This window comes from Carica papaya, chromosome 8 (genome assembly GCF_054855325.1).
Source record: "Carica papaya isolate Zhongbai chromosome 8, ASM5485532v1, whole genome shotgun sequence".
Taxonomy (NCBI): Eukaryota; Viridiplantae; Streptophyta; class Magnoliopsida; order Brassicales; family Caricaceae; genus Carica; species Carica papaya.
Window position 1 is genome coordinate 18,656,261 of NC_142316.1, and position 26,666 is coordinate 18,682,926.

General features: G+C 46.9%; 17 non-coding genes and 42 pseudogenes across 17 annotated transcripts; all 59 read left to right on the top strand.

Moving 5' to 3' along the window:
* The first annotated feature begins 247 nt into the window (after positions 1 to 247).
* LOC148247903 (5S ribosomal RNA) lies at positions 248 to 366 on the top strand. Its single transcript, XR_015815313.1, has one exon. It is a non-coding gene; the product is annotated as a 5S ribosomal RNA (ribosomal RNA).
* A 205-nt stretch (positions 367 to 571) lies between these two features.
* LOC148247904 (5S ribosomal RNA) lies at positions 572 to 690 on the top strand. Its single transcript, XR_015814738.1, has one exon. It is a non-coding gene; the product is annotated as a 5S ribosomal RNA (ribosomal RNA).
* Positions 691 to 895: 205 nt separating this feature from the next.
* LOC148247905 (5S ribosomal RNA) lies at positions 896 to 1,014 on the top strand (annotated as a pseudogene).
* A 236-nt stretch (positions 1,015 to 1,250) lies between these two features.
* LOC148247906 (5S ribosomal RNA) lies at positions 1,251 to 1,368 on the top strand (annotated as a pseudogene).
* A 202-nt stretch (positions 1,369 to 1,570) lies between these two features.
* On the top strand, positions 1,571 to 1,689 carry LOC148247907 (5S ribosomal RNA; annotated as a pseudogene).
* Positions 1,690 to 1,898: 209 nt separating this feature from the next.
* Positions 1,899 to 2,017, top strand: LOC148247908 (5S ribosomal RNA; annotated as a pseudogene).
* Positions 2,018 to 2,580: 563 nt separating this feature from the next.
* LOC148247909 (5S ribosomal RNA) lies at positions 2,581 to 2,699 on the top strand (annotated as a pseudogene).
* Positions 2,700 to 2,904: 205 nt separating this feature from the next.
* On the top strand, positions 2,905 to 3,023 carry LOC148247910 (5S ribosomal RNA; annotated as a pseudogene).
* Positions 3,024 to 3,583: 560 nt separating this feature from the next.
* On the top strand, positions 3,584 to 3,702 carry LOC148247911 (5S ribosomal RNA; annotated as a pseudogene).
* A 205-nt stretch (positions 3,703 to 3,907) lies between these two features.
* LOC148247912 (5S ribosomal RNA) lies at positions 3,908 to 4,026 on the top strand (annotated as a pseudogene).
* Positions 4,027 to 4,235: 209 nt separating this feature from the next.
* On the top strand, positions 4,236 to 4,354 carry LOC148247913 (5S ribosomal RNA; annotated as a pseudogene).
* A 204-nt stretch (positions 4,355 to 4,558) lies between these two features.
* LOC148247914 (5S ribosomal RNA) lies at positions 4,559 to 4,677 on the top strand (annotated as a pseudogene).
* Positions 4,678 to 4,883: 206 nt separating this feature from the next.
* LOC148247915 (5S ribosomal RNA) lies at positions 4,884 to 5,002 on the top strand. The gene has a single exon (XR_015814801.1). It is a non-coding gene; the product is annotated as a 5S ribosomal RNA (ribosomal RNA).
* A 563-nt stretch (positions 5,003 to 5,565) lies between these two features.
* LOC148247916 (5S ribosomal RNA) lies at positions 5,566 to 5,684 on the top strand. Its single transcript, XR_015815466.1, has one exon. It is a non-coding gene; the product is annotated as a 5S ribosomal RNA (ribosomal RNA).
* Positions 5,685 to 6,243: 559 nt separating this feature from the next.
* On the top strand, positions 6,244 to 6,362 carry LOC148247917 (5S ribosomal RNA; annotated as a pseudogene).
* Positions 6,363 to 6,567: 205 nt separating this feature from the next.
* LOC148247918 (5S ribosomal RNA) lies at positions 6,568 to 6,686 on the top strand. Its single transcript, XR_015814428.1, has one exon. It is a non-coding gene; the product is annotated as a 5S ribosomal RNA (ribosomal RNA).
* Positions 6,687 to 7,247: 561 nt separating this feature from the next.
* On the top strand, positions 7,248 to 7,366 carry LOC148247919 (5S ribosomal RNA; annotated as a pseudogene).
* A 205-nt stretch (positions 7,367 to 7,571) lies between these two features.
* Positions 7,572 to 7,690, top strand: LOC148247920 (5S ribosomal RNA; annotated as a pseudogene).
* A 236-nt stretch (positions 7,691 to 7,926) lies between these two features.
* LOC148247921 (5S ribosomal RNA) lies at positions 7,927 to 8,044 on the top strand (annotated as a pseudogene).
* A 204-nt stretch (positions 8,045 to 8,248) lies between these two features.
* On the top strand, positions 8,249 to 8,367 carry LOC148247922 (5S ribosomal RNA; annotated as a pseudogene).
* Positions 8,368 to 8,574: 207 nt separating this feature from the next.
* LOC148247923 (5S ribosomal RNA) lies at positions 8,575 to 8,693 on the top strand (annotated as a pseudogene).
* A 207-nt stretch (positions 8,694 to 8,900) lies between these two features.
* On the top strand, positions 8,901 to 9,019 carry LOC148247924 (5S ribosomal RNA; annotated as a pseudogene).
* A 559-nt stretch (positions 9,020 to 9,578) lies between these two features.
* On the top strand, positions 9,579 to 9,697 carry LOC148247925 (5S ribosomal RNA; annotated as a pseudogene).
* A 205-nt stretch (positions 9,698 to 9,902) lies between these two features.
* LOC148247926 (5S ribosomal RNA) lies at positions 9,903 to 10,021 on the top strand (annotated as a pseudogene).
* Positions 10,022 to 10,569: 548 nt separating this feature from the next.
* Positions 10,570 to 10,688, top strand: LOC148247927 (5S ribosomal RNA; annotated as a pseudogene).
* Positions 10,689 to 10,892: 204 nt separating this feature from the next.
* LOC148247928 (5S ribosomal RNA) lies at positions 10,893 to 11,011 on the top strand (annotated as a pseudogene).
* A 209-nt stretch (positions 11,012 to 11,220) lies between these two features.
* LOC148247929 (5S ribosomal RNA) lies at positions 11,221 to 11,339 on the top strand. Its single transcript, XR_015815860.1, has one exon. It is a non-coding gene; the product is annotated as a 5S ribosomal RNA (ribosomal RNA).
* A 562-nt stretch (positions 11,340 to 11,901) lies between these two features.
* Positions 11,902 to 12,020, top strand: LOC148247930 (5S ribosomal RNA; annotated as a pseudogene).
* Positions 12,021 to 12,579: 559 nt separating this feature from the next.
* LOC148247931 (5S ribosomal RNA) lies at positions 12,580 to 12,698 on the top strand (annotated as a pseudogene).
* A 202-nt stretch (positions 12,699 to 12,900) lies between these two features.
* Positions 12,901 to 13,019, top strand: LOC148247932 (5S ribosomal RNA; annotated as a pseudogene).
* Positions 13,020 to 13,581: 562 nt separating this feature from the next.
* Positions 13,582 to 13,699, top strand: LOC148247933 (5S ribosomal RNA; annotated as a pseudogene).
* A 202-nt stretch (positions 13,700 to 13,901) lies between these two features.
* LOC148247934 (5S ribosomal RNA) lies at positions 13,902 to 14,020 on the top strand (annotated as a pseudogene).
* Positions 14,021 to 14,225: 205 nt separating this feature from the next.
* On the top strand, positions 14,226 to 14,344 carry LOC148247935 (5S ribosomal RNA). Its single transcript, XR_015815261.1, has one exon. It is a non-coding gene; the product is annotated as a 5S ribosomal RNA (ribosomal RNA).
* Positions 14,345 to 14,902: 558 nt separating this feature from the next.
* Positions 14,903 to 15,021, top strand: LOC148247936 (5S ribosomal RNA; annotated as a pseudogene).
* Positions 15,022 to 15,549: 528 nt separating this feature from the next.
* LOC148247937 (5S ribosomal RNA) lies at positions 15,550 to 15,668 on the top strand. Its single transcript, XR_015814284.1, has one exon. It is a non-coding gene; the product is annotated as a 5S ribosomal RNA (ribosomal RNA).
* Positions 15,669 to 16,195: 527 nt separating this feature from the next.
* LOC148247938 (5S ribosomal RNA) lies at positions 16,196 to 16,314 on the top strand (annotated as a pseudogene).
* Positions 16,315 to 16,519: 205 nt separating this feature from the next.
* On the top strand, positions 16,520 to 16,638 carry LOC148247939 (5S ribosomal RNA; annotated as a pseudogene).
* A 203-nt stretch (positions 16,639 to 16,841) lies between these two features.
* On the top strand, positions 16,842 to 16,960 carry LOC148247940 (5S ribosomal RNA). Its single transcript, XR_015815078.1, has one exon. It is a non-coding gene; the product is annotated as a 5S ribosomal RNA (ribosomal RNA).
* Positions 16,961 to 17,165: 205 nt separating this feature from the next.
* Positions 17,166 to 17,284, top strand: LOC148247941 (5S ribosomal RNA; annotated as a pseudogene).
* Positions 17,285 to 17,487: 203 nt separating this feature from the next.
* On the top strand, positions 17,488 to 17,606 carry LOC148247942 (5S ribosomal RNA). The gene has a single exon (XR_015814914.1). It is a non-coding gene; the product is annotated as a 5S ribosomal RNA (ribosomal RNA).
* Positions 17,607 to 17,811: 205 nt separating this feature from the next.
* On the top strand, positions 17,812 to 17,930 carry LOC148247943 (5S ribosomal RNA; annotated as a pseudogene).
* A 203-nt stretch (positions 17,931 to 18,133) lies between these two features.
* LOC148247944 (5S ribosomal RNA) lies at positions 18,134 to 18,252 on the top strand. The gene has a single exon (XR_015814650.1). It is a non-coding gene; the product is annotated as a 5S ribosomal RNA (ribosomal RNA).
* Positions 18,253 to 18,457: 205 nt separating this feature from the next.
* LOC148247945 (5S ribosomal RNA) lies at positions 18,458 to 18,576 on the top strand (annotated as a pseudogene).
* Positions 18,577 to 18,779: 203 nt separating this feature from the next.
* Positions 18,780 to 18,898, top strand: LOC148247946 (5S ribosomal RNA). Its single transcript, XR_015814925.1, has one exon. It is a non-coding gene; the product is annotated as a 5S ribosomal RNA (ribosomal RNA).
* A 526-nt stretch (positions 18,899 to 19,424) lies between these two features.
* LOC148247947 (5S ribosomal RNA) lies at positions 19,425 to 19,543 on the top strand. The gene has a single exon (XR_015814936.1). It is a non-coding gene; the product is annotated as a 5S ribosomal RNA (ribosomal RNA).
* A 526-nt stretch (positions 19,544 to 20,069) lies between these two features.
* Positions 20,070 to 20,188, top strand: LOC148247948 (5S ribosomal RNA). Its single transcript, XR_015814947.1, has one exon. It is a non-coding gene; the product is annotated as a 5S ribosomal RNA (ribosomal RNA).
* A 205-nt stretch (positions 20,189 to 20,393) lies between these two features.
* On the top strand, positions 20,394 to 20,512 carry LOC148247949 (5S ribosomal RNA; annotated as a pseudogene).
* Positions 20,513 to 20,715: 203 nt separating this feature from the next.
* Positions 20,716 to 20,834, top strand: LOC148247950 (5S ribosomal RNA). The gene has a single exon (XR_015814958.1). It is a non-coding gene; the product is annotated as a 5S ribosomal RNA (ribosomal RNA).
* A 526-nt stretch (positions 20,835 to 21,360) lies between these two features.
* LOC148247951 (5S ribosomal RNA) lies at positions 21,361 to 21,479 on the top strand. The gene has a single exon (XR_015814969.1). It is a non-coding gene; the product is annotated as a 5S ribosomal RNA (ribosomal RNA).
* Positions 21,480 to 21,684: 205 nt separating this feature from the next.
* LOC148247952 (5S ribosomal RNA) lies at positions 21,685 to 21,803 on the top strand (annotated as a pseudogene).
* A 235-nt stretch (positions 21,804 to 22,038) lies between these two features.
* LOC148247953 (5S ribosomal RNA) lies at positions 22,039 to 22,157 on the top strand (annotated as a pseudogene).
* A 208-nt stretch (positions 22,158 to 22,365) lies between these two features.
* LOC148247954 (5S ribosomal RNA) lies at positions 22,366 to 22,484 on the top strand (annotated as a pseudogene).
* A 563-nt stretch (positions 22,485 to 23,047) lies between these two features.
* Positions 23,048 to 23,166, top strand: LOC148247955 (5S ribosomal RNA; annotated as a pseudogene).
* Positions 23,167 to 23,742: 576 nt separating this feature from the next.
* LOC148247956 (5S ribosomal RNA) lies at positions 23,743 to 23,861 on the top strand (annotated as a pseudogene).
* Positions 23,862 to 24,066: 205 nt separating this feature from the next.
* LOC148247957 (5S ribosomal RNA) lies at positions 24,067 to 24,185 on the top strand (annotated as a pseudogene).
* A 548-nt stretch (positions 24,186 to 24,733) lies between these two features.
* LOC148247958 (5S ribosomal RNA) lies at positions 24,734 to 24,852 on the top strand (annotated as a pseudogene).
* Positions 24,853 to 25,056: 204 nt separating this feature from the next.
* LOC148247959 (5S ribosomal RNA) lies at positions 25,057 to 25,175 on the top strand (annotated as a pseudogene).
* Positions 25,176 to 25,384: 209 nt separating this feature from the next.
* On the top strand, positions 25,385 to 25,503 carry LOC148247960 (5S ribosomal RNA; annotated as a pseudogene).
* Positions 25,504 to 26,066: 563 nt separating this feature from the next.
* Positions 26,067 to 26,185, top strand: LOC148247961 (5S ribosomal RNA). The gene has a single exon (XR_015814554.1). It is a non-coding gene; the product is annotated as a 5S ribosomal RNA (ribosomal RNA).
* Positions 26,186 to 26,666: the final 481 nt, after the last annotated feature.

Genomic DNA, 26,666 nt, shown 5'->3' on the forward strand with positions numbered 1-26,666 from the left:
CTCGGATTGGTCGCCACTTGTGAAGTTCTTGTGTTGCACCCATTTTTTTGCAGATGATTCTTTCGACGTTACGCGCAACTTGAATTATGGTCCTCAGGTTTATTCGCAAATGTGAGTCACGGCGCTATAGCATTTTACTTGATATTTGAACGAGAACGGGAGGTGTAGTGCGCACGCACAAGGAAACAAATGACGGGAGGGGGAAAAAAGGGGAATGAGTTTATGTATTTGCAGCACAAAATTAAAGAGGTGCGATCATACCAGCACTAATGCACCGGATCCCATCAGAACTCCGCAGTGAAGTGTGATTGGGCGAGATTAGTACTCGGATGGGTGACCTCCTGGGAAGTCCTCGTGTCGCACCAATTTTTTTTCAGACGGGTCGCTCGACGTTACCCGCGTCTGGAACTAGGGTCCGCTGGTTTATACGCAAATGTGAGTCAAGAAGCAGGGGCATTTTAATCGATATTTGAACGAGAATGAGAGGTGAAGTGTGAACGCACAAGGAAACAAATGACGGGAGGGGGAAGAAAGGAGAAGGAGTGTATGTATTTGCAGCGCGAAATTAAACAGGTGCGATCATACCAGCACTAAAGCTCCAGATCCCATCAGAACTCCGCAGTGAAGTGTGCTTGGGCGAGAGTAGTACTCGGATGGGTGACCCCTTGGGAAGCCCACGTGTTGCACCTATTTTTTTAGGATGGATTGTTCGACGTTACGCGTGAATGGAATTATAAACCGCTAGTTCATTTGCAAAGGTGAGTCACGGTGCCGGGTCATATTACTTGATATTAGAATGTGAAAGAGAGATGCAGAGTGCACGCACAAGGAAACAAATGACGGGAGGGGGGATAGAAGGAGAAAGAGTGAATGTATTTGCAGTGCAGAATGAAACATGTGGGATCATACCAGCACTAATGCAACGGATTCTATCAGAACTCCGCAGTTAAGGGTGCTTGGGCGAGAAAAGTACTCGGATGGGTGACCTCCTGCGAAGTCCTTATATTTCACCCATTTTCTTGGGAGGTCCTCGTGTTGCACCCGTCTTTTTGCATATGATTCTTTCGACGTTACGCGCGACTTGATTTATGGTCCGTAGGTTTATTCGCAAATGTGAGTCACGGCGCCGTGGCATTTTACTTGATATTAGAACGAGTACGGGAGGTGCAGTGCGCATGCACAAGGAAACAAATGACGGGATGAGGAAGAAAAGAGAAGGAGTGTATGTAATTGAAGCGCAAAATTAAACAAGTGGCATCATACCAGCGCTAATGCACTGGATCCCATCAGAACTCTGCAGTTAAGTGTGCTTGGGAGAGAATAGTACTCGGATGGGTGACCTCTTGGGAAGTCCTCGTATCGCAACAATTTTTTTTAGATGGGTCGTTCGACGTTACGAGCGACTGGAACTATGGTCCGCTTGTTTATACGGAAATGTGAGTCAAGAATCAGGGGCATTTTAATCGATATTAGAACGAGAAGGAGAGGTGCAGTGTGAACGCACAAGGAAACAAATGATGGGAGGGGGGAGGGAAGAAGGAGTGTATGTATTTTCAGCACGAAATTAAACAGGTGCGGTCACACCAGCACAAATGCACCGGATCCCATCAGAACTCCGCAGTTAAGTGTGCTTTGACGAAAGTAGTACAATGATGGGTTACCTCATGGGAAGTTCTCGTGTTGCACCCATTTTCTTTTTTTCAGATGTGCCGTGCGACGTTACGCGCGACTTTAATTATGGTCTGCAGATTTATTCGCAAATGTGAGTCACGACGCTGTGGCATTTTACTTGATATTTGAACGAGAACGAGAGGTGCAGTGCGCACGCACAAGGAAACAAATGACGGGAGGGGGAAGAAAGGAGAAGTAGTTTATGTATTTGCAGCGCAAAATTAAACAGGTGCGATCATACCAGCACTAATGCACCGGATCCCATCAGAACTCCGCAGTTAAGTGTGCTTGGGCGAGAGTCGTACTCGGATGGGTGACCTCCTGGGAAGTACTCGTGTCACACTAATTTTTCTTTTCAGACGGGTCGTTCGACGTTACGCGCGACTGGAACTAGGGTCCACTGGTTTATACGCAAATGTGAGTCAAGAAACAAGGGTATTTTAATCGATATTAGAACGAGAAGGAGAGATGCAAAGTGCACGCACAAGGAAACAAATTATGGGAGGGGGGATGGAGGGAGAAAAAGTGTATGTATTTGCAGCGCAGAATGAAACATGAGCAATCATACCAGCACCAATGCAACGGATTTTATCAGAACTCCGCAAGTTAAGGGTGCTTGGGCGAGAGTAGCACTAGGATGGGTGACCTCCTGCGAAGTCCTTATATTTCACCCATTTTCTTAGGAAGTCCTCGTGTTGTACCCATTTTGTTGCAGATGATTCTTTCGACATTACACGCGATTTGAATTATGGTCCTCAGGTTTATTCGCAAATATGAGTCACGGTGCTGTAGCATTTTACTTGATATTAGAACGAGAACGGGAGCTACAGTGCGCACGGACAAGGAAACAAATGACGGGAGGGGGACGAAAGGGGAATGAGTTTATGTATTTGCAGCGCGAAATTAAACAGGTGCAATCATTCCAGCACTAATGCACCGGATCCCATCAGAACTCCGCAGTTAAGTGTGCTTGGGTGAGAGTAGTACTCGGATGGGTGACCTCTTTGGAAGTCCTCGTGTCGCAGTAATTTTTTTTCAGACGGGTCGTTCGACGTTACGCGCGACTGGAATTAGGGTCCACTGGTTTATACGGAAATGTGAGTCAAGAAGCAGGGGCATTTTAATCGATATTAGAACGAGAATGAGAGGTGAAGTGTGAACGCACAAGGAAACAAATGACCGGAGGGGGAAGAAAGGAGAAGGAGTGTATGTATTTGCAGTGCGAAATTAAACAGGTGCGATCATACCATCACTAAAGCCCCGGATCCCATCAGAACTCCGCAGTTAAGTGTGCTTGGGTGAGCGTAGTACTCGGATGGGTGACGACTTGGGAAGCCCTCGTGTTGCACCTATTTTTTTTGGGGTGGGTTGTTCGACGTTACGCGCGAATGGAATTATAAACCGCTGGTTCATTTGCAAAGGTGAGTCACGGTGCCGGGTCATATTACTTGATATTAGAACGAGAAAGAGAGATGCAGAGTGCACGCACAAGGAAACAAATGACGGGAGGAACGATGGGAGGAGAAAGAGTGTGTGTATTTGCAGTGCAGAATGAAACATGAGGGATCATACCAGCACTAATGCAACGGATTCTTTCAGAACTTCGCAGTTAAGGGTGCTTGGGCGAAAAAAGTACTCGGATGGGTGACCTCCTGCGAAGTCCTTATATTTCACCCATTTTCTTGGGAGGTCCTCGTCTTGCACCCGTCTTTTTGCAGATGATGCTTTCGACGTTATGCGCGACTTGATTTATGGTCCGCAAGTTTATTTGCAAATGTGAGTCACGGCGCCGTGGCATTTTACTTGATATTAGAATGAGTACGGGAGGTGCAGTGCGCACGCACAAGGAAACAAATGACGGGATGAGGAAGAAACGAGAATGAGTGTATGTATTTGAAGCGCAAAATTATACAAGTGGCATCATACCAGCACTACTGCACTGGATCCCATGAGAACTCTGCAGTTAAGTGTGCTTGGGCGAGAGTAGTACTCGGATGGGTGACCTCTTGGGAAGTCCTCGTATCCCAACAATTTTTTTTTTCAGATGGGTCGTTCGACGTTAGGTGCGACTGGAACTATGGTCCGCTGGTTTATACGCAAATGTGAGTCAAGAATCAGGGGCATTTTTATCGATATTAGAACAAGAAGAAGAGGTGCAGTGTGAACGCAAAAGGAAACAAATGATGGGAGGGGGGAGGAAAGAAGGAGTGTATGTATTTTCAGCACGAAAATAAACAGGTGCGGTCACACCAGCACAAATGCACCGGATCCCATCAGAACTCCGCAGTTAAGTGTGCTTTGGCGAAAGTAGTACAATGATGGGTTACCTCCTGGGAAGTTCTCGTGTTGCACCCATTTTCTTTTTTTCAGATGTGCCGTTCGACGTTACGCGCGACTTTAATTATGGTCCGCAGATTTATTCGCAAATGTGAGTCACAGCGCCATTGTATTTTACTTGATATTTGAACGAGAACGAGAGGTGCCGTGCGCACGCACAAGGAAACAAATGACGGGAGGGGGAAGAAAGGAGAAGGAGTTTATGTATTTGCAGCGCGAAATTAAACGGGTGCGGTCATACCAGCACTAATACCCCGGATCCCATCAGAACTTCGCAGTTAAGTGTGCTTGGGCGATAGCAGTACTCGGATGGGTGACCTCTTGGGAAATCCTCGTGTCGCACCAATTTTTTTTGATACGGGTCGTTCGACGTTATGTGCGACTGGAACTATAATCCGCTGGTTTATACGCAAATGTGAGTCAAGAATCTGTGGCATTTTTATCGATATTGGAACGAGAAGGAGAGGTGCAGTGTGAATGCACAAGGAAACAAATGATAGGAGGGGGGGAGGGAAGAAGGAGTGTATGTATTTTCAGCCCGAAATTAAACAGGTGCGCTCACACCAGCACAAATGCACCGGATCCCATCAGAACTTCGCAGTTAAGTGTGCTTTGACGAAAGTAGTACAATGATGGGTTACCTCCTGGGAAGTTCTCATGTTGCACCCATTTTCTTTTTTTCAGATGTGCCGTTCGACGTTACGCGCGACATTAATTATGTTCCGCAGATTTATTCGCAAATGTGAGTCACGGCGCCGTGGCATTTTACTTGATATTTGAACGAGAACGGGAGGTGCAGTGTGCACGCACAAGGAAACAAATGACGAGAGGGGGAAGAAAGGAGGACTTTATGTATTTGCAGCGCAACATTAAATAGGTGTGATCATACCAGCACTAATGCACCGGATCCCATCAGAACTCCGCAGTTAAGTGTGCTTGGGCGAGAGTAGTACTAAGATGGGTGACCTCCTGGGAAGTTCTCGTGTCGCACTAATTTTTTTTTTCAGACGGGTCGTTCGACGTTACGCGCGACTGGAACTAGGGTCCACTGGTTTATACGCAAATGTGAGTCAAGAAGCAGGGACATTTTAATCGATATTAGAACAAGAAGGAGAGATGCAGAGTGCACGCACAAGGAAACAAATGACGAGAGGGGGGATGGAGGGAGAAAAAGTGTATGTATTTGCAGCGCAGAATGAAACATGAGCAATCATACCAGCACCAATGCAACGGATTCTATCAGAACTCCGCAAGTTAAGGGTCATTGGGCGAGAGTAGCACTAGGATGGGTGACCTCTTGCGAAGTCCTTATATTTCACCCATTTTCTTAGGAAGTCCTCGTGTTGCACCCATTTTTTTGCAGATGATTCTTTCGACGATACTCCCGACTTGAATTATGGTCCTTAGGTTTATTCGCTAATGTGAGTCACGGAACCGTAGCATTTTACTTTATATTAGAACGAGCACGGGAAGTGCAGTGCGCACGCACAAGGAGACAAATGACGGGAGGGGGAAGAAAGGAGAAGGAGTTTATGCATTTGCAGCACAGAATTAAACGGGTGCGATCATACCAGCACTAATGCACCAGATCCCGTCAGAACTCCGCAGTTAAGTGTGCTTGGGCGAGAGTAGTACTCAGATGGGTAACCTCCTGGGAAGTCCTCGTGTCGCACCAATTTTTTTTCAGACGGGTCGTTCGACGTTACGCGCGACTGGAACTAGTGTCCGCTGGTTTATCCGCAAATGTGAGTCAAGAAGCAGAGGCATTTTAATCGATATTAGAACGAGAAGGAGAGGTGCAGTGTGAACGCACAAGGAAACAATTGATGGGAGGGGGAGGGAAAGAGAAGGAGTGTATGTATTTTCAGCACGAAATGAAACAGGTGCAATCATACCAGCACTAATGCAACAGATTCTATCAGAACTCCGTAGGTAAGGGTGCTTGGGCGAGAGTAGTACTAGCATGGGTTACCTCCTGTGAAGTCCTTATATTTCACCCATTTTCTTGTGAAGTTCTCGTGTTGCACCCATTTTTTTGCAGATGATTCTTTCGATGTTACGCGCGACTTGAATTATGGTCCTCAGGTTTATTCGCAAATGTGATTCACGGCGCTTTAGCATTTTACTTTATATTAGAACGAGAATGGGAGGTGCAGTGCGCACGCACAAGGAAACAAATGACGGGAGGGGGAAGAAAGGGGAATGAGTTTATGTATTTGTAGCGCGAAATTAAACTGGTGCGATCATACCAGCACTAATGCATCGGATCCCATCAGAACTTCGCAGTGAAGTGTGCTTGGGCGAGATTAGTACTCGGATGGGTGACCTCCTGGGAAGTCCTTGTGTCGCACAAATTTTTTTTCAGACGGGTCGTTCGACGTTACGCGCGACTGGAACTGGGGTCCGCTGGTTTATACGCAAATGTGAGTCAAGAAGCAGGGTCATTTTAATCGATATTAGAACGAGAATGAGAGGTGAAGTGTGAACGCACAAGGAAACAAATGACGGGAGGGGGAAGAAAGGAGAAGGAGTGTATGTATTTACAGCGAAAAATTAAAAAGGTGCGATCATACCAGCACTAAAGCTCCGGATCCCATCAGAACTCCGCAGTTAAGTGTGCTTGGGCGAGGGTAGTACTTGGATGGGTGACCACCTGGGAAGCCCTCGTGTTGCACATATTTTTTTTCGGATGGGTTGTTCGACGTTACGCGCGAATGGAATTATAAACCGCTGGTTCATTTATAAAGGTGAGTCACGGTGCCGAGGCATATTACTTGATATTAGAACGAGAAGGAGAGATGCAAAGTGTATGCACAAGGAAACAAATGAAGGGACGGGGGATGGAGGGAGAAAAAGTGTATGTATTTGCAGCGCAGAATGAAACATGAGCAATGATACCCGCACCAATGCAACGGGTTCTATCAGAACTCCGCAAGTTAAGGGTGTTTGGGCGAGAGTAGCACTAGGATGGGTGACCTCCTGCGAAGTCCTTATATTTCACCCATTTTCTTAGGAAGTCCTCGTGTTTCACCCATTGTTTTGCAGATGATTCTTTCGACGATACACGCGACTTGAATTATGGTCCTCAGGTTTATTCGCAAATGTGAGTCACGGCACCGTAGCATTTTACTTTATATTAGAACGAGCACGGGAGGTGCAGTGCGCACGCACAAGGAAACAAATGACGGGAGGGGGAAGAAAGGAGAAGGAATTTATGTATTTGCAGCGCGAAATTAAACGGGTTCTATCATACCAGCACTAATGCACCGGATCCCATCAGAACTCCGCAGTTAACTGTGCTTGGGCGAGAGTAGTACTCGGATGGGTGACCTCCTGGGAAGTCCTCGTATCGCAACAATTTTTTTTCAGATATGTCGTTCGACTTTACGCGCGACTGGAACTAGGGTCCGCTGGTTTATACGCAAATGTGAGTCAAGAAGCAGGGGCATTTTAATCGATATTAGAACGAGAAGAAGAGGTGCAGTGTGAACGCACAAGGAAACAATCGATGGGAGGGGGAGGGAAGGAGAGGGAGTGTATGTATTTTCAGCACGAAATGAAACAGGTGCGATCATACCAGCACTAATGCAACGGATTCTATCAGAACTCCGCAGTTAAGGGTGCTTGGGCTAGAAAAGTACTCGGATGGGTGACCTCCTGCGAAGTCCTTATATTTCACCCATTTTCTTGGGAGGTCCTCGTGTTGCACCCATCTTTTTGCAGATGATTCTTTCGACGTTATGCGCGACTTGATTTATGGTCCTCAAGTTTATTCGCAAATGTGAGTCACGACGTCGTGGCATTTTACTTGATATGTGAACGAGAACGGGAGGTGCAGTGCGCAAGCACAAGGAAACAAATGACGGGAGAAGGAAGAAAAGAGAAGGAGTGTATGTATTTGAAGCGCAAAATTAAACAAATGGCATCATACCAGCACTAATGCACTAGATCCAATCAGAACTCTGCAGTTAAGTGTGCTTGGGCGAGTGTAGTACTCGGATGGGTGACCTCTTGGGAAGTCCTCGTATCGCAACAATTTTTTTTCAGATGGGTCGTTCGACGTTACGCGCGACTGGAACTATGGTCCGCTGGTTTATACGTAAATGTGAGTCAAGAATGAGGGGAATTTTAATCGATATTAGAACGAGAAGGAGATATGCAGTGTGAACGCACAAGGAAACAAATAATGGGAGGAAGGGAGGGAAGAAAGAGTGTATGTATTTTTAGCACGAAATTAAACAGGCGCGGTCACACCAGCACAAATGCACCGGATCCCATCAGAACTCCGCAGTTAAGTGTGCTTTGGTGAAAGTAGTACAATGATGGGTTACCTCCTGGGAAGTTCTCGTGTTGCACCCATTTTCTTTTTTTCAGATGTGCCGTTCGACCTTTCGCGACTTTAATTATGGTCCGCAGATTTATTCGCAAATGTGAGTCACGGCGCCGTGGGATTTTACTTGATATTTGAGCGAGAACGAGAGGTGCAGTGCGCACGCACAAGGAAACAAATGACGGGAGGGGGAATAAAGGAGAAGGAGTTTATGTATTTGCAGCGCGAAATTAAACAGGTTCGATCATACCAGCACTAATGCACCGGATTCCATCAGAACTCCGCAGTTAAGTGTGCTTGGGCAAGAGTAGTACTCAAATGGGTTACCTCTTGGGAAGTCCTCGTGTCGCACTAATTTTTTTTTCCGACGGGTCGTTCGACGTTACGCGCGACTGGAACAAGGGTCCACTGGTTTATACGCAAATGTGAGTCAAGAAGCAGGGGCATTTTAATCGATATTAGAACGAGAAAGAGAGATACAGAGTGCACGCACAAGGAAACAAATGACGGGAGGGGGGATGGAGGTAGAAAAAGTATATGTATTTGCAGCGCAGAATGAAACATGAGCAATCATACCAGCACCAATGCAACGGATTCCATCAGAACTCCGCAGTTAAGTGTGCTTTGGCGAGAGTAGTACTCGGATTGGTGACCTCCTGGGAAGTCCTCGTGTCGCACCAATTTTTTTTCAGACGTGTCGTTCGACGTTACGCGCGACTGGAACTAGGGTCCGCTGGTTTATACGCAAATGTGAGTCAAGAAGCAGGGGCATTTTAATCCATATTAGAACGAGAAGGAGAGGTGCAGTGTGAACGCACAAGGAAACAATTGATGGGAGGGGGAAGGAAGGAGAAGGAGTGTATGTATTTTCAGCAAGAAATGAAACAGGTGCGATCATACCAGCACTAATGCAACGAATTCTATCAGAACTCCGTAGGTAAGGGTGCTTGGGCGAGAGTAGTACTAGCATGGGTTACCTCCTGCGAAGTTCTTATATTTCACCCATTTTCTTGTGAAGTCCTCGTGTTGCACCCATTTTTTTGCAGATGATTCTTTCGACGTTACGCGCGACTTGAATTATGGTCCTCAGGTTTATTAGCAAATGTGAGTCACGGCGCCGTGGCATTTTACTTGAAATTAGAACGAGAACGGGAGGTGCAGTGCGCACGCACAAGGAAACAAATGACGGGAGGGGGAAGAAAGGGGAATGAGTTTATGTAATAGAAGCGCAAAATTAAACGGGTGCGATCATACCAGCACTATTGCACCGGATCCCATCAGAACTCTGCAGTTAAGTGTGCTTGGGCGAGATTAGTACTCGGATGCGTGACCTCCTGGGAAGTCCTCGTGTCGCACCAATTTTTTTTCAGACGGGTCGTTCGACGTTACGCGCGTCTGGAACTAGGGTCCGCTGGTTTATACGCAAATGTGAGTCCATAAGCAGGGGCATTTTAATCGATATTAGACCGAGAATGAGAGGTGAAGTGTTAACGCACAAGGATACAAATGACGGGAGGGGGAAGAAAGGAGAAGGAGTATATGTATTTGCAGCGCGAAATTAAACAGGTGCGATCATACCAGCACTAAAGTCTCGGATCCCATCAGAACTCCGCAGTTAAGTGTGCTTGGGCGAGAGTAGTACTCGGATGGGTGACCACTTGGGAAGCCCTCGTGTTGTACATATTTTTTTTCGGATTGGTTGTTCGATGTTATGCGCGAATGGAATTATAAACCGTTGGTTCATTTGCAAAGGTGAGTCACGGTGCCGGGGCATATTACTTGATATTAGAACGAGAAAGAGAGATGCAGAGTGCACGCACAAGGAAACAAATGACGGGAGGAGAAAGAGTGTATGTATTTGCAGTACAGAATGAAACATGAGGGATCATACCAGCACTAATGCAACGGATTCTATCAGAACTCCGCAGTTAAGGGTGCTTGGGTGAGAAAAGAACTCGGATGGGAGACCTCCTGCGAAGTCCTTATATTTCGCCCATTTTCTTGGGAGGTCCTCGTGTTGCACCCATCTTTTTGCAGATGATTCTTTCGACGTTACGCGCGACTTGATTTATGGTCCGCAGGTTTATTCGCAAATGTGAGTCACGGCGCCGTGGCATTTTACTTGATATTAGAACGAGTACGGGAGGTGCAGTGCGCACGCACAAGGAAACAAATGTTGGGAGGAGGAAGAAAATAGAAGGAGTGTATGTATTTGAAGCGCAAAATTAAACAAGTGGCATCATACCAGCACTAATGCACTGGATCCCATCAGAACTCTGCAGTTAAGTGTTCTTGGGCTAGTGTAGTACTCGGATGGGTGACCTCTTGGGAAGTCCTCGTATCTCAATAATTTTTTTTCAGATGGGTCGTTCGACGTTACGCGCGACTGGAACTATGGTCCGCTGGTTTATACGCAAATGTGAGTCAAGAATCAGGGGCATTTTAATCGATATTAGAACGAGAATGAGAGGTGCAGTGTGAACGCACAAGGAAACAAATGATGGGAGGGTGGGAGGGAAGAAGGAGTGTATGTATTTTCAGCACAAAATTAAACAGGTGCGGTCACACCAGCACAAATGCACCGGATCCCATCAGAACTCCGCAGTTAAGTGTGCTTTGGCGAAAGCAGTATAATGATGGGTTACCTCCTGGGAAGTTCTCGTTTTGCACCCATTTTCTTTTTTTCAGTTGTGCCGTTCGACCTTATGCGCGACCTTAATTATGGTCCGCAGATTTATTCGCAAATGTGAGTCACGGCGCCGTGGCATTTTACTTGATATTTGAGCGAGAACGAGAGGTGCAGTGTGCACGCACAAGGAAACGAATGACGGGAGGGAGAAGAAAGGAGAAGGAGTTTATGTATTTGCAGCGCAAAATTAAACATGTGCGATCATACCAGCACTAATGCACCGGATCCCATCAGAACTCCGCAGTTAAGTGTGCTTGGGCGAGAGTAGTACTCGGATGGGTGACCTCTTGGGAAGTCCTCGTGTCGCACTAATTATTTTTTCAGACGGGTCGTTCGACGTTACGCGCGACTGGAACTAGGGTCCGCTGGTTTATACGCAAATGTGAGTCAAGAAGCTGGGGCATTTTAATCGATATTAGAACGAGAAGGAGAGATGCAGAGTGCACGCACAAGGAAACAAATGACGGGAGGGGGGATGGAGGGAGAAAAAGTTTATGTATTTGCAGCGCAGAATGAAACATGAGCGATCATACCAGCACCAATGCAACGGATTCTATCAGAACTCCGCAAGTTAAGGGTGCTTGGGCGAGAGTAGCACTAGGATGGGTGACCTCATGCGAAGTCCTTATATTTCACCAATTTTCTTAGGAAGTCCTCGTGTTGCACCCATTTTTTTGCAGATGATTCTTTCAACGATACGCGCGACTTGAATTATGGTCCTCAGGTTTATTCGCAAATGTGAGTCACGGCACCGTAGCATTTTACTTTATATTAGAAGGAGCACGGGAGGGGCAGTGCGCACGCACAAGGAAACAAATGACGGGAGGGGGAAGAAAGGAGAAGGAGTTTATGTATTTGCAGCGCGGAATTAAACGTGTGCGATCATACCAGCACTAATGCACCGGATTCCGTCAGAACTCCGCAGTTAAGTGTGCTTTGGCGAGAGTAGTACTCGGATTGGTGACCTCCTGGGAAGTCCTCGTGTCGCACCAATTTTTTTTCAGACGTGTCGTTCGACGTTACGCGCGACTGGAACTAGGGTCCGCTGGTTTATACGCAAATGTGAGTCAAGAAGCAGGGGCATTTTAATCCATATTAGAACGAGAAGGAGAGGTGCAGTGTGAACGCACAAGGAAACAATTGATGGGAGGGGGAAGGAAGGAGAAGGAGTGTATGTATTTTCAGCAAGAAATGAAACAGGTGCGATCATACCAGCACTAATGCAACGAATTCTATCAGAACTCCGTAGGTAAGGGTGCTTGGGCGAGAGTAGTACTAGCATGGGTTACCTCCTGCGAAGTTCTTATATTTCACCCATTTTCTTGTGAAGTCCTCGTGTTGCACCCATTTTTTTGCAGATGATTCTTTCGACGTTACGCGCGACTTGAATTATGGTCCTCAGGTTTATTAGCAAATGTGAGTCACGGCGCCGTGACATTTTACTTGAAATTAGAACGAGAACGGGAGGTGCAGTGCGCACGCACAAGGAAACAAATGACGGGAGGGGGAAGAAAGGGGAATGAGTTTATGTAATAGAAGCGCAAAATTAAACGGGTGCGATCATACCAGCACTATTGCACCGGATCCCATCAGAACTCTGCAGTTAAGTGTGCTTGGGCGAGATTAGTACTCGGATGCGTGACCTCCTGGGAAGTCCTCGTGTCGCACCAATTTTTTTTCAGAATGGTCGTTCGACGTTACGCGCGTCTGGAACTAGGGTCCGCTGGTTTATACGCAAATGTGAGTCAAGAAGCAGGGGCATTTTAATCGATATTAGAACGAGAATGAGAGGAGAAGTGTGAACGGACAAGGAAACAAATAACGGAAAGGGGAAGAAAGGAGGAGTGTATTTATTTGCAGCGCGAAATTAAAGAGGTGCGATCATACCAGCACTAAAGCCCTAGATCTCATTAGAACTCCGCAGTAAAGTGTGTTTGGGCGAGAGTAGTACTCGGATGGGTTACCACCTAGGAAGCCCTCGTGTTGCACCTATTTTTTTTTCAGATGGGTTGTTCGACGTTACGCGCGAATGGAATTATAAGCCGCTGGTTCATTTGCAAAGGTGAGTCACGGTGCCGGAGCATATTACTTGATATTAGAACGAGAAAGAGAGATGCAGAGTGCACGCACAAGGAAACAAATGACGGGAAGGGGGATGGGAAGAGAAAGAGTGTATGTATTTACAGTGCAGAATGAAACATGAGGGATCATACCAGCACTAATGCAACGGATTCTATCAGAACTCCGCAGTTAAGGGTGCTTGGGCGAGAAATGTACTCGGATGGGTGACCTCCTGCGAAGTCCTTATATTTCACCCATTTTCTTTGGAGGTCGTCGTGTTGCACCCATCTTTTTGCAGATGATTCTTTCGACATTACGCGCGACTTGATTTATGGTCCGCAGGTTTATTCGCAAATGTGAGAAACGGCGCCGTGGCATTTTACTTGATATTAGAACGAGTACGGGAGGTGCAGTGCGCACGCACAAGGAAACAAATGACGGGAGGAGGAAGAAAAGAGAAGGAGTGTATGTATTTGAAGCACAAAATTAAACAAGTGGCATCATACCAGCACTAATGCACTGGATCCCTTCAGAACTATGCAGTTAAGCGTGCTTGGGCGAGAGTAGTACTCGGATGGATGACCTCTTGGGAAGTCCTCGTATCGCAACAATTTTTTTTCAGATGGGTCGTTCGACGTTACGCGCGACTGGAACTATGGTCCGCTGGTTGATACGCAAATGTGAGTCAAGAATCAGGGGCATTTTAATCGATATTAGAACGAGAATGAGAGGTGCAGTGTGAACGCACAAGGAAACAAATGACGGGAGGGGGAAGAAAGGAGGAGTGTATGTATTTGCAGCGCGAAATTAAAGAGGTGCAATCATAGCAGCACTAAAGCCCCGGATCCCATTAGAACTCCGCAGTTAAGTGTGCTTGGGCGAGAGTAGTACTCGGATGGGTGACTACCTGGGAAGCCCTCATGTTGCACCAATTTTTTTTCGGATGGGTTGTTCGACGTTACGCGCGAATGGAATTATAAATCGCTGGTTCATTTGCAAAGGTGAGTCACGGTGCAGGGGCATATTACTTGATATTAGAATGAGAAAGAGAGATACAGAGTGCACGCACAAGGAAACAAATGACGGGAGGGGGAAGAAAGGAGAAGGAGTTTATGTATTTGCAGCACGGAATTAAACGGGTGCGATCATACCAGCACTAATGCACCGGATCCCATCAGAACTCCGCAGTTAAGTGTTCTTGGGCGAGAGTAGTACTCGGATGGGTGACCTCTTGGGAAGTCCTTGTGTCGCACCAATTTTTTTTCAGACGGGTCGTTCGACGTTACGCGCAACTGGAACTAGGGTCCGCTGGTTAATACGCAAATCTGAGTCAAGAAGGGGGGGCATTTTAATCGATATTAGAACGAGAAGGAGAGGTGTAGTGTGAACGCACAAGGAAACAATTGATGGGAGGGGGAGGGAAGGAGAAAAAGTGTATGTATTTGCAGCGCAGAATGAAACAGGTGCGATCATACCAGCACTAATGCATCGGATTCTATCAGAACTCCGTAGGTAAGGTGCTTGGGCGAGAGTAGTACTAGCATGGGTTATCTCCTGCGAAGTCCTTATATTTCACCCATTTTCTTGTGAAGTCCTCGTGTTGCACCCATTTTTTAACAAAAGATTCTTTCAACGTTACGCGCGACTTGAATTATGGTCCTCAGGTTTATTCGCAAATTTGAGTCACGGCACCATAGTATTTTACCTGATATTAGAACGAGCACGGGAGGTGAAGTGCGCACGCACAAGGAAACAAATGACGGGAGGGAGAAGAAAGGAGAAGGAGTTTATGTATTTGCAGCGCGAATTTAAACGGGTGCGATCATACCAGCACTAAAGCACCGGATCCCATCAGAACTCCGCAGTTAAGTGTGCTTGCGCGAGAGTAGTACTCGGATAGGTGACCTCCTGGGAAGTCCTCGTGTCGCACCAATTTTTTTTCAGACGGGTCGTTCGACGTTACGCGCGACTGGAACTGGGGTCCGCTGGTTTACGCGCAAATGTGAGTCAAGAAGCAGGGGCATTTTAATCGATATTAGAACGAGAAGGAGAGGTGCAGTGTGAACGCACAAGGAAACAATTGACGGGAGGGGGAGGGAAGGAGAAGGAGTGTATGTATTTTCAGCAAGAAATGAAACAGGTGCGATCATACCAGCACTAATGCAACAGATTCTATCAGAACTCCGTAGGTAAGGGTGCTTGGGCGAGGGTAGTACTAGCATGGGTTACCTCCTGCGAAGTCCTTATATTTCACCCATTTTCTTGTGAAGTCCTCGTGTTGCACCCATTTTTTTGAATTATAGTCCTCAGGTTTATTCGCAAATTTGAGTCACGGCACCATAGTATTTTACCTGATATTAGATCGAGCACGGGAGGTGCAGTGCGCACGCACAAGGAAACAAATGACGGGAGGGAGAAGAAAGGAGAAGGCGTTTATGTATTTGCAGCGCAAAATTAAACAGGTTGCGATCATACCAGCACTAATGCACCGGATCCCATCAGAACTCCGCAGTTAAGTGTGCTTGGGCGAGAGTAGTACTCGGATGGGTGACCTCCTGGGAAGTCCTCGTGTCGCACCAATTTTTTTTCAGACGGGTCGTTCGACGTTACGCGCAACTGGAACTGGGGTCCGCTGGTTTACACGCAAATGTGAGTCAAGAAGCAGGGGCATTTTAATCGATATTAGAACGAGAAGGAGAGGTGCAGTGTGAACGCACAAGGAAACAATTGACGGGAGGGGGAGGGAAGGAGAAGGAGTGTATGTATTTTCAGCACGAAATGAAACAGGTGCGATCATACCAGCACTAATGCAACGGGTTCTATCAGAACTCCGTAGGTAAGGGTGCTTGGGCGAGGGTAGTACTAGCATGGGTTACCTCCTGCGAAGTCCTTATATTTCACCCATTTTCTTGTGAAGTCCTCGTGTTGCACCCATTTTTTTGAATTATAGTTCTCAGGTTTATTCGCAAATTTGAGTCACGGCACCATAGTATTTTACCTGATATTAGAACGAGCACGGGAGGTGCAATGCGCACGCACAAGGAAACAAATGACGGGAGGGGGAAGAAAGGAGAAGGCGTTTATGTATTTGCAGTCCGAAATTAAACGGGTGCGATCATACCAGCACTAATGCACCGGATCCCATCAGAAGTCCGCAGTTAAGTGTGCTTGGTACCGAGTAGTACTCGGATGGTTGACCTCCTGGGAAGTCCTCGTGTCGCACCAATTTTTTTTCAGACGGGTCGTTCGACGTTACGCGCGACTGGAACTGGGGTCCGCTGGTTTACACGCAAATGTGAGTCAAGAAGCAGGGGCATTTTAATCGATATTAGAACGAGAATGAGAGGTGCAGTGTGAACGCACAAGGAAACAATTGACGGGAGGGGGAGGGAAGGAGAAGGAGTGTATGTATTTTCAGCACGAAATGAAACAGGTGCGATCATACCAGCACTAATGCAACGGATTCTATCAGAACTCCGTAGGTAAGGGTGCTTGGGCGAGGGTAGTACTAGCATGGGTTACCTCCTGCGAAGTCCTTATATTTCACCCATTTTCTTGTGAAGTCCTCGTGTTGCACCCATTTTTTTGAATTATAGTCCTCAGGTTTATTCGCAAATTTGAGTCACGGCACCATAGTATTTTACCTGATATTAGAACGAGCACGGGAGGTGCAGTGCGCACGCACAAGGAAACAAATGACGGGAGGGGGAAGAAAGGAGAAGGCATTTATGTATTTGCAGCGCGAAATTAAACGGGTGCGATCATACCAGCACTAATGCACCGGATCCCATCAAAACTCCGCAGTTAAGTGTGCTTGGGCGAGAGTAGTACTCGGATGGGTGACCTCCTGGGAAGTCCTCGTGTCGCACCAATTTTTTTTCAGACGGGTCGTTCGACGTTACGCGCAACTGGAACTGGGGTCCGCTGGTTTACACGCAAATGTGAGTCAAGAAGCAGGGGCATTTTAATCGATATTAGAACGAGAATGAGAGGTGCAGTGTGAACGCACAAGGAAACAATTGACGGGAGGGGGAGGGAAGGAGAAGGAGTGTATGTATTTTCAGCACGAAATGAAACAGGTGCGATCATACCAGCACTAATGCAACGGATTCTATCAGAACTCCGTAGGTAAGGGTGCTTGGGCGAGGGTAGTACTAGCATGGGTTACCTCCTGCGAAGTCCTTATATTTCACCCATTTTCTTGTGAAGTCCTCGTGTTGCACCCATTTTTTTGAATTATAGTCCTCAGGTTTATTCGCAAATTTGAGTCACGGCACCATAGTAATTTACCTGATATTAGAACGAGCACGGGAGGTGCAGTGCGCACGCACAAGGAAACAAATGACTGGAGGGGGAAGAAAGGAGAAGGCGTTTATGTATTTGCAGCGCGAAATTAAACGGGTGCGATCATACCAGCACTAATGCACCGGATCCCATCAGAACTCCGCAGTTAAGTGTGCTTGGGCGAGAGTAGTACTCGGATGGGTGACCTCCTGGGAAGTCCTCGTGTCGCACCAATTTTTTTTCAGACGGGTCGTTCGACGTTACGCGCGACTGGAACTGGGGTCCGCTGGTTTACACGCAAATGTGAGTCAAGAAGCAGGGGCATTTTAATCGATATTAGAACGAGAATGAGAGGTGCAATGTGAACGCACAAGGAAACAATTGACGGGAGGGGGAGGGAAGGAGAAGGAGTGTATGTATTTTCAGCACGAAATGAAACAGGTGCGATCATACCAGCACTAATGCAACGGATTCTATCAGAACTCCGTAGGTAAGGGTGCTTGGGCGAGGGTAGTACTAGCATGGGTTACCTCCTGCGAAGTCCTTATATTTCACCCATTTTCTTGTGAAGTCCTCGTGTTGCACCCATTTTTTTGAATTATAGTCCTCAGGTTTATTCGCAAATTTGAGTCACGGCACCATAGTAATTTACCTGATATTAGAACGAGCACGGGAGGTGCAGTGCGCACGCACAAGGAAACAAATGACTGGAGGGGGAAGAAAGGAGAAGGCGTTTATATATTTGCAGCGCGAAATTAAACGTGTGCGATCATACCAGCACTAATGCACCGGATCCCATCAGAACTCCGCAGTTAAGTGTGCTTGGGCGAGACTAGTACTCGGATGGGTGACCTCCTGGGAAGTCCTCGTGTCGCACCAATTTTTTTTCAGACGGGTCGTTCGACGTTACGCGCGACTGGAACTGGGGTCCGCTGGTTTACACGCAAATGTGAGTCAAGAAGCAGGGGCATTTTAATCGATATTAGAACGAGAATGAGAGGTGCAATGTGAACGCACAAGGAAACAATTGACGGGAGGGGGAGGGAAGGAGAAGGAGTGTATGTATTTTCAGCACGAAATGAAACAGGTGCGATCATACCAGCACTAATGCAACGGATTCTATCAGAACTCCGTAGGTAAGGGTGCTTGGGCGAGGGTAGTACTAGCATGGGTTACCTCCTGCGAAGTCCTTATATTTCACCCATTTTCTTGTGAAGTCCTCGTGTTGCACCCATTTTTTTGAATTATAGTCCTCAGGTTTATTCGCAAATTTGAGTCACGGCACCATAGTATTTTACCTGATATTAGAACGAGCACGGGAGGTGCAGTGCGCACGCACAAGGAAACAAATGACGGGAGGGGGAGGAAAGGAGAAGGCGTTTATGTATTTGCAGCGCGAAATTAAACGGGTGCGATCATACCAGCACTAATGCACCGGATCCCATCAGAACTCCGCAGTTAAGTGTGCTTGGGCGAGAGTAGTACTCGGATGGGTGACCTCCTGGGAAGTCCTCGTGTCGCACCAATTTTTTTTCAGACGGGTCGTTCGACGTTACGCGCGACTGGAACTGGGGTCCGCTGGTTTACACGCAAATGTGAGTCAAGAAGTAGGGGCATTTTAATCGATATTAGAACGAGAAGGAGAGGTGCAGTGTGAACGCACAAGGAAACAATTGACGGGAGGGGGAGGGAAGGAGAAGGAGTGTATGTATTTTCAGCAAGAAATGAAACAGGTGCGATCATACCAGCACTAATGCAACGGATTCTATCAGAACTCCGTAGGTAAGGGTGCTTGGACGAGGGTAGTACTAGCATGGGTTACCTCCTGCGAAGTCCTTATATTTCACCATTTTCTTGTGAAGTCCTCGTGTTTCACCCATTTTTTTGAATTATAGTCCTCAGGTTTATTCGCAAATTTGAGTCACGGCACCATAGTATTTTACCTGATATTAGAACGAGCACGGGAGGTGCAGTGCGCACGCACAAGGAAACAAATGACGGGAGGGAGAAGAAAGGAGAAGGCGTTTATGTATTTGCAGCGCGAAATTAAACGGGTGCGATCATACCAGCACTAATGCACCGGATCCCATCAGAACTCCGCAGTTAAGTGTGCTTGGGCGAGAGTAGTACTCGGATGGGTGACCTCCTGGGAAGTCCTCGTGTCGCACCAATTATTTTTCAGACGGGTCGTTCGACGTTACGCGCGACTGGAACTGGGGTCCGCTGGTTTACACGCAAATGTGAGTCAAGAAGCAGGGGCATTTTAATCGATATTAGAACGAGAAGGAGAGGTGCAGTGTGAACGCACAAGGAAACAATTGACGGGAGGGGGAGGGAAGGAGAAGGAGTGTATGTATTTTCAGCAAGAAATGAAACAGGTGCGATCATACCAGCACTAATGCAACGGATTCTATCAGAACTCCGTAGGTAAGGGTGCTTGGACGAGGGTAGTACTAGCATGGGTTACCTCCTGCGAAGTCCTTATATTTCACCATTTTCTTGTGAAGTCCTCGTGTTTCACCCATTTTTTTGAATTATAGTCCTCAGGTTTATTCGCAAATTTGAGTCACGGCACCATAGTATTTTACCTGATATTAGAACGAGCACGGGAGGTGCAGTGCGCACGCACAAGGAAACAAATGACGGGAGGGAGAAGAAAGGAGAAGGCGTTTATGTATTTGCAGCGCGAAATTAAACGGGTGCGATCATACCAGCACTAATGCACCGGATCCCATCAGAACTCCGCAGTTAAGTGTGCTTGGGCGAGAGTAGTACTCGGATGGGTGACCTCCTGGGAAGTCCTCGTGTCGCACCAATTATTTTTCAGACGGGTCGTTCGACGTTACGCGCGACTGGAACTGGGGTCCGCTGGTTTACACGCAAATGTGAGTCAAGAAGCAGGGGCATTTTAATCGATATTAGAACGAGAAGGAGAGGTGCAGTGTGAACGCACAAGGAAACAATTGACGGGAGGGGGAGGGAAGGAGAAGGAGTGTATGTATTTTCAGCACGAAATGAAACAGGTGCGATCATACCAGCACTAATGCAACGGATTCTATCAGAACTCCGTAGGTAAGGGTGCTTGGGCGAGGGTAGTACTAGCATGGGTTACCTCCTGCGAAGTCCTTATATTTCACCCATTTTCTTGTGAAGTCCTCGTGTTGCACCCATTTTTTTGAATTATAGTCCTCAGGTTTATTCGCAAATTTGAGTCACGGCACCATAGTATTTTACCTGATATTAGAACGAGCACGGGAGGTGCAGTGCGCACGCACAAGGAAACAAATGACGGGAGGGGGAGGAAAGGAGAAGGCGTTTATGTATTTGCAGCGCGAAATTAAACGGGTGCGATCATACCAGCACTAATGCACCGGATCCCATCAGAACTCCGCAGTTAAGTGTGCTTGGGCGAGAGTAGTACTCGGATGGGTGACCTCCTGGGAAGTCCTCGTGTCGCACCAATTTTTTTTCAGACGGGTCGTTCGACGTTACGCGCGACTGGAACTGGGGTCCGCTGGTTTACACGCAAATGTGAGTCAAGAAGTAGGGGCATTTTAATCGATATTAGAACGAGAAGGAGAGGTGCAGTGTGAACGCACAAGGAAACAATTGACGGGAGGGGGAGGGAAGGAGAAGGAGTGTATGTATTTTCAGCAAGAAATGAAACAGGTGCGATCATACCAGCACTAATGCAACGGATTCTATCAGAACTCCGTAGGTAAGGGTGCTTGGACGAGGGTAGTACTAGCATGGGTTACCTCCTGCGAAGTCCTTATATTTCACCATTTTCTTGTGAAGTCCTCGTGTTTCACCCATTTTTTTGAATTATAGTCCTCAGGTTTATTCGCAAATTTGAGTCACGGCACCATAGTATTTTACCTGATATTAGAACGAGCACGGGAGGTGCAGTGCGCACGCACAAGGAAACAAATGACGGGAGGGAGAAGAAAGGAGAAGGCGTTTATGTATTTGCAGCGCGAAATTAAACGGGTGCGATCATACCAGCACTAATGCACCGGATCCCATCAGAACTCCGCAGTTAAGTGTGCTTGGGCGAGAGTAGTACTCGGATGGGTGACCTCCTGGGAAGTCCTCGTGTCGCACCAATTATTTTTCAGACGGGTCGTTCGACGTTACGCGCGACTGGAACTGGGGTCCGCTGGTTTACACGCAAATGTGAGTCAAGAAGCAGGGGCATTTTAATCGATATTAGAACGAGAAGGAGAGGTGCAGTGTGAACGCACAAGGAAACAATTGACGGGAGGGGGAGGGAAGGAGAAGGAGTGTATGTATTTTCAGCACGAAATGAAACAGGTGCGATCATACCAGCACTAATGCAACGGATTCTATCAGAACTCCGTAGGTAAGGGTGCTTGGGCGAGGGTAGTACTAGCATGGGTTACCTCCTGCGAAGTCCTTATATTTCACCCATTTTCTTGTGAAGTCCTCGTGTTGCACCCATTTTTTTGCAGATGATTCTTTCGACGTTACGCGCGATTTGAATTATGGTCCTCAGGTTTATTCGCAAATGTGAGTCACGGCGCCGTGGCATTTTACTTGATATTAGAACGAGAGCGGGAGGTGCAGTGCGCACCTAAAAGGAAACAAATGGCGGGAGGGGGAAGAAAGGGGAATGAGTGTATGTATTTGCAGTGCGAAATTAAACAGGTGCGATCATACCAGCACAAATGCACCGGATCCCATCAGAACTCCGCTGTCAAGTGTGCTTTGGCAAAAGTAGTACAATTATGGGTTACATCGTGGGAAGTTCTCGTGTTGCATCCATTTTCTTTTTTTCAGATGTGCCATTCGACGTTACGCGCGACTTTAATTATGGTCCGCAGATTTATTAGCAAATGTGAGTCACTTGTCGTGGCATTTTATTTTATATTTGAACGAGAACGAGAGGTGCAGTGTGCACGCACAAGGAAACAAATGACGGGAGGGAGAAGAAAGGTGAAGGAGTTTATGTATTTGCAGCGCAAAATTAAACATGTGCGATCATACCAGCACTAATGCACCGGATCCCATCAAAACTCCGCAGTTAAGTGTGCTTGGGCAAGAGTAGTACTCGGATGGGTGACCTCTTGGGAAGTCCTCGTGTCGCACTAATTTTTTTTTTCAGACGGGTCGTTCGACGTTACGCGCGACTGGAACTAGGGTCCGCTGGTTTATACGCAAATGTGAGTCAAGAAGCAGGGGCATTTTAATCGATATTAGAACGAGAAGGAGAGATGCAGAGTGCACGCACAAGGAAACAAATGACGGGAGGGGGGATGGAGGGAGAAAAAGTGTATGTATTTGCAGCGCAGAATGAAACATGAGCGATCATACCAGCACCAATGCAACGGATTCTATCAGAACTCCGCAAGTTAAGGGTGCTTGGGCGAGAGTAGCACTAGGATGGGTGACCTCATGCGAAGTCCTTATATTTCACCAATTTTCTTAGGAAGTCCTCGTGTTCCACCCATTTTTTTGCAGATGATTCTTTCGACGATACGCGCGACTTGAATTATGGTCATCAGGTTTATTCGCAAATGTGAGTCACGACACCGTAGCATTTTACTTTATATTAGAAGGAGCACGGGAGGGGCAGTGCGCACGCACAAGGAAACAAATGACGGGAGGGGGAAGAAAGGAGAAGGAGTTTATGTATTTGCAGCGCGGAATTAAACGTGTGCGATCATACCAGCACTAATGCACCGGATTCCGTCAGAACTCCGCAGTTAAGTGTGCTTTGGCGAGAGTAGTACTCGGATTGGTGACCTCCTGGGAAGTCCTAGTGTCGCACCAATTTTTTTTCAGACGGGTCGTTCGACGTTACGCGCGACTGGAACTCGGGTCCGCTGGTTTATACGCAAATGTGAGTCAAGAAGCAGGGGCATTTTAATCCATATTAGAACGAGAAGGAGAGGTGCAGTGTGAACGCACAAAGAAACAATTGATGGGAGGGGGAAGGAAGGAGAAGGAGTGTATAAGGAGAAGGAGTGTATGTAATTTCAGCAAGAAATGAAACAGGTGCGATCATACCAGCACTAATGCAACGGATTTTATCAGAACTCCGTAGGTAAGGGTGCTTGGGCGAGAGTAGTACTAGCATGGGTTACCTCCTGCGAAGTTCTTATATTTCACCCATTTTCTTGTGAAGTCCTCGTGTTGCACCCATTTTTTTGCAGATGATTCTTTCGACGTTACGCGCGACTTGAATTATGGTCCTCAGGTTTATTAGCAAATGTGAGTCACGGCGCCGTGGCATTTTTCCTGATATTAGAACGAGAACGGGAGGTGCAGTGCGCACGCACAAGGAAACAAATGACGGGAGGGGGAAGAAAGGGGAATGAGTTTATGTAATAGAAGCGCAAAATTAAACGGGTGCGATCATACCAGCACTATTGCACCGGATCTCATCAGAACTCTGCAGTTAAGTGTGCTTGGGCGAGATTAGTACTCGGATGCGTGACCTCCTGGGAAGTCCTCGTGTCGCACCAATTTTTTTTCAGACGGGTCGTTCGACGTTACGCGCGTCTGGAACTAGGGTCCGCTGGTTTATACGCAAATGTGAGTCAATAAGCAGGGCCATTTTAATCGATATTAGAACGAGAATAAGAGGTGAAGTGTTAACGCACAAGGATACAAATGACGGGAGGGGGAAGAAAGGAGAAGGAGTATATATATTTGCAGCGTGAAATTAAACAGGTGCTATCATACCAGCACTAAAGCCCCGGATCCCATCAGAACTCCGCAGTTAAGTGTGCTTGTGCGAGAGTAGTACTCGGATGGGTGACCACTTGGGAAGCCCTCGTGTTGTACTAATTTTTTTTCGGATTGGTTGTTCGACGTTATGCGCGAATGGAATTATAAACCGCTGGTTCATTTGCAAAGGTGAGTCACGGTGCCGGGGCATATTACTTGATATTAGAATGAGAAAGAGAGATGCAGAGTGCACGCACAAGGAAACAAATGACGGGAGGAGAAAGAGTGTATGTATTTGCAGTGCGGAATGAAACATGAGGGATCATACCAGCACTAATGCAACGGATTCTATCAGAACTCCGCAGTTAAGGGTGCTTGGGTGAGAAAAGAACTCGGATGGGTGACCTCCTGCGAAGTCCTTATATTTCGCCCATTTTCTTGGGAGGTCCTCGTGTTGCACCCATCTTTTTGCAGATGATTCTTTCGACGTTACGCGCGACTTGATTTATGGTCCGCAGGTTTATTCGCAAATGTGAGTCACGGCGCCGTGGCATTTTACTTGATATTAGAACGAGTACGGGAGGTGCAGTGCGCACGCACAAGGAAACAAATGTTGGGATGAGGAAGAAAAGAGAAGGAGTGTATGTATTTGAAGCGCAAAATTAAACAAGTGGCATCATACCAGCACTAATGCACTGGATCCCATCAGAACTCTGCAGTTAAGTGTGCTTGAGCGAGTGTAGTACTCGGATGGGTGACCTCTTCGGAAGTCCTCGTATCTCAATAATTTTTTTTCAGATGGGTCGTTCGACGTTACGCGCGACTGGAACTATGGTCCGCTGGTTTATACGCAAATGTGAGTCAAGAATCAGGGGCATTTTAATCGATATTAGAACGAGAAGGAGAGGTGCAGTGTGAACGCACAAGGAAACAAATGATGGGAGGGGGGGAGGGAAGAAGGAGTGTATGTATTTTCAGCACAAAATTAAACAGGTGCGGTCACACCAGCACAAATGCACCGGATCCCATCAGAACTCCGCAGTTAAGTGTGCTTTGGCGAAAGCAGTACAATGATGGGTTACCTCCTGGGAAGTTCTCGTGTTGCACCCATTTTCTTTTTTTCAGTTGTGCCGTTCGACCTTATGCGCGACCTTAATTATGGTCCGCAGATTTATTCGCAAATGTGAGTCACGGCGCTGTGGCATTTTACTTGATATTTGAGCGAGAACGAGAGGTGCAGTGCGCACGCACAAGTAAACGAATGACGGGAGGGGGAATAAAGGAGAAGGAGTTTATGTATTTGCAGCGCGAAATTAAACAGGTTCGATCATACCAGCACTAATGCACCGGATCCCATCAGAACTCCGCAGTTAAGTGTGCTTGGGCGAGAGTATTACTCGAATGGGTTACCTCTTGGGAAGTCCTCGTGTCGCACTAATTTTTTTTTCAGACGGGTCGTTCGACGTTACGCGCGACTGGAACAAGGGTCCACTAGTTTATACGCAAATGTGAGTCAAGAAGCAGGAGCATTTGAATCGATATTAGAACGAGAAAGAGAGATGCAGAGTGCACGCACAAGGAAACAAATGACGGGAGGGGGGATGGAGGTAGAAAAAGTATATGTATTTGCAGCGCAGAATGAAACATGAGCAATCATACCAGCACCAACGCAACGGATTCTATCAGAACTCCGCAAGTTAAAGGTTCTTGGGCGAGAGTAGCACTAGGATGGGTGACTTCCTATGAAGTCCTTATATTTTACCCATTTTCTTAGGAAGTCCTCGTGTTGCACCCATTTTTTTGCAGATGATTCTTTCGACGATACGCGCGACTTGAATTATGGTCCTCAGGTTTATTCGCAAATGTGAGTCACGACACCGTAGAATTTTACTTGATATTAGAACGAGAACGGGAGGTGCAGTGCGCACGCACAAGGAAACAAATGACGGGAGAGGGGAAGAAAGGGGAATGATTTTATGTATTTGCAGCGCAAAATTAAAAATGTGCGATCATACCAGCATTAATGCACTGGATCCCATCAGAACTCCGCAGTTAAGTGTGCTTGGGCGAGAGTAGTACTCAGATGGGTGACCTCCTGGGAAGTCCTCGTGTCGCACAAATTTTTTTTTAGACGGGTCGTTCGACGTTACGCGCGACTGGAACTAGGGTCCGCTGGTTTATACGCAAATGTGAGTCAAGAAGCAGGGGCATTTTAATCGATATTAGAACGAGAAGGAGAGGTGCAGAGTGAACGCACAAGGAAACAATTGATGGGAGGGGAAGGGAAGGTGAAGGAGTGTATGTATTTTGAGCACGAAATGAAACAGGTGCGATCATACCAGCACTAATGCAACGGATTCTATCAGAACTCCGTAGGTAAGGGTGTTTGGGCGAAAGTAGTACTTGCAAGGGTTACCTCCTGCGAAGTCCTTATATTTCACCCATTTTCTTGTGAAGTCCTCGTGTTGCACACATTTTTTTACAGATGATTCTTTCGACGTTATGCGCGACTTGAATTATGGTCCTCAGGTTTATTCGCAAATGTGAGTCACGGCGCTGTAGCATTTTACTTGATATTAGAACGATAACGGGAGGTGCAGT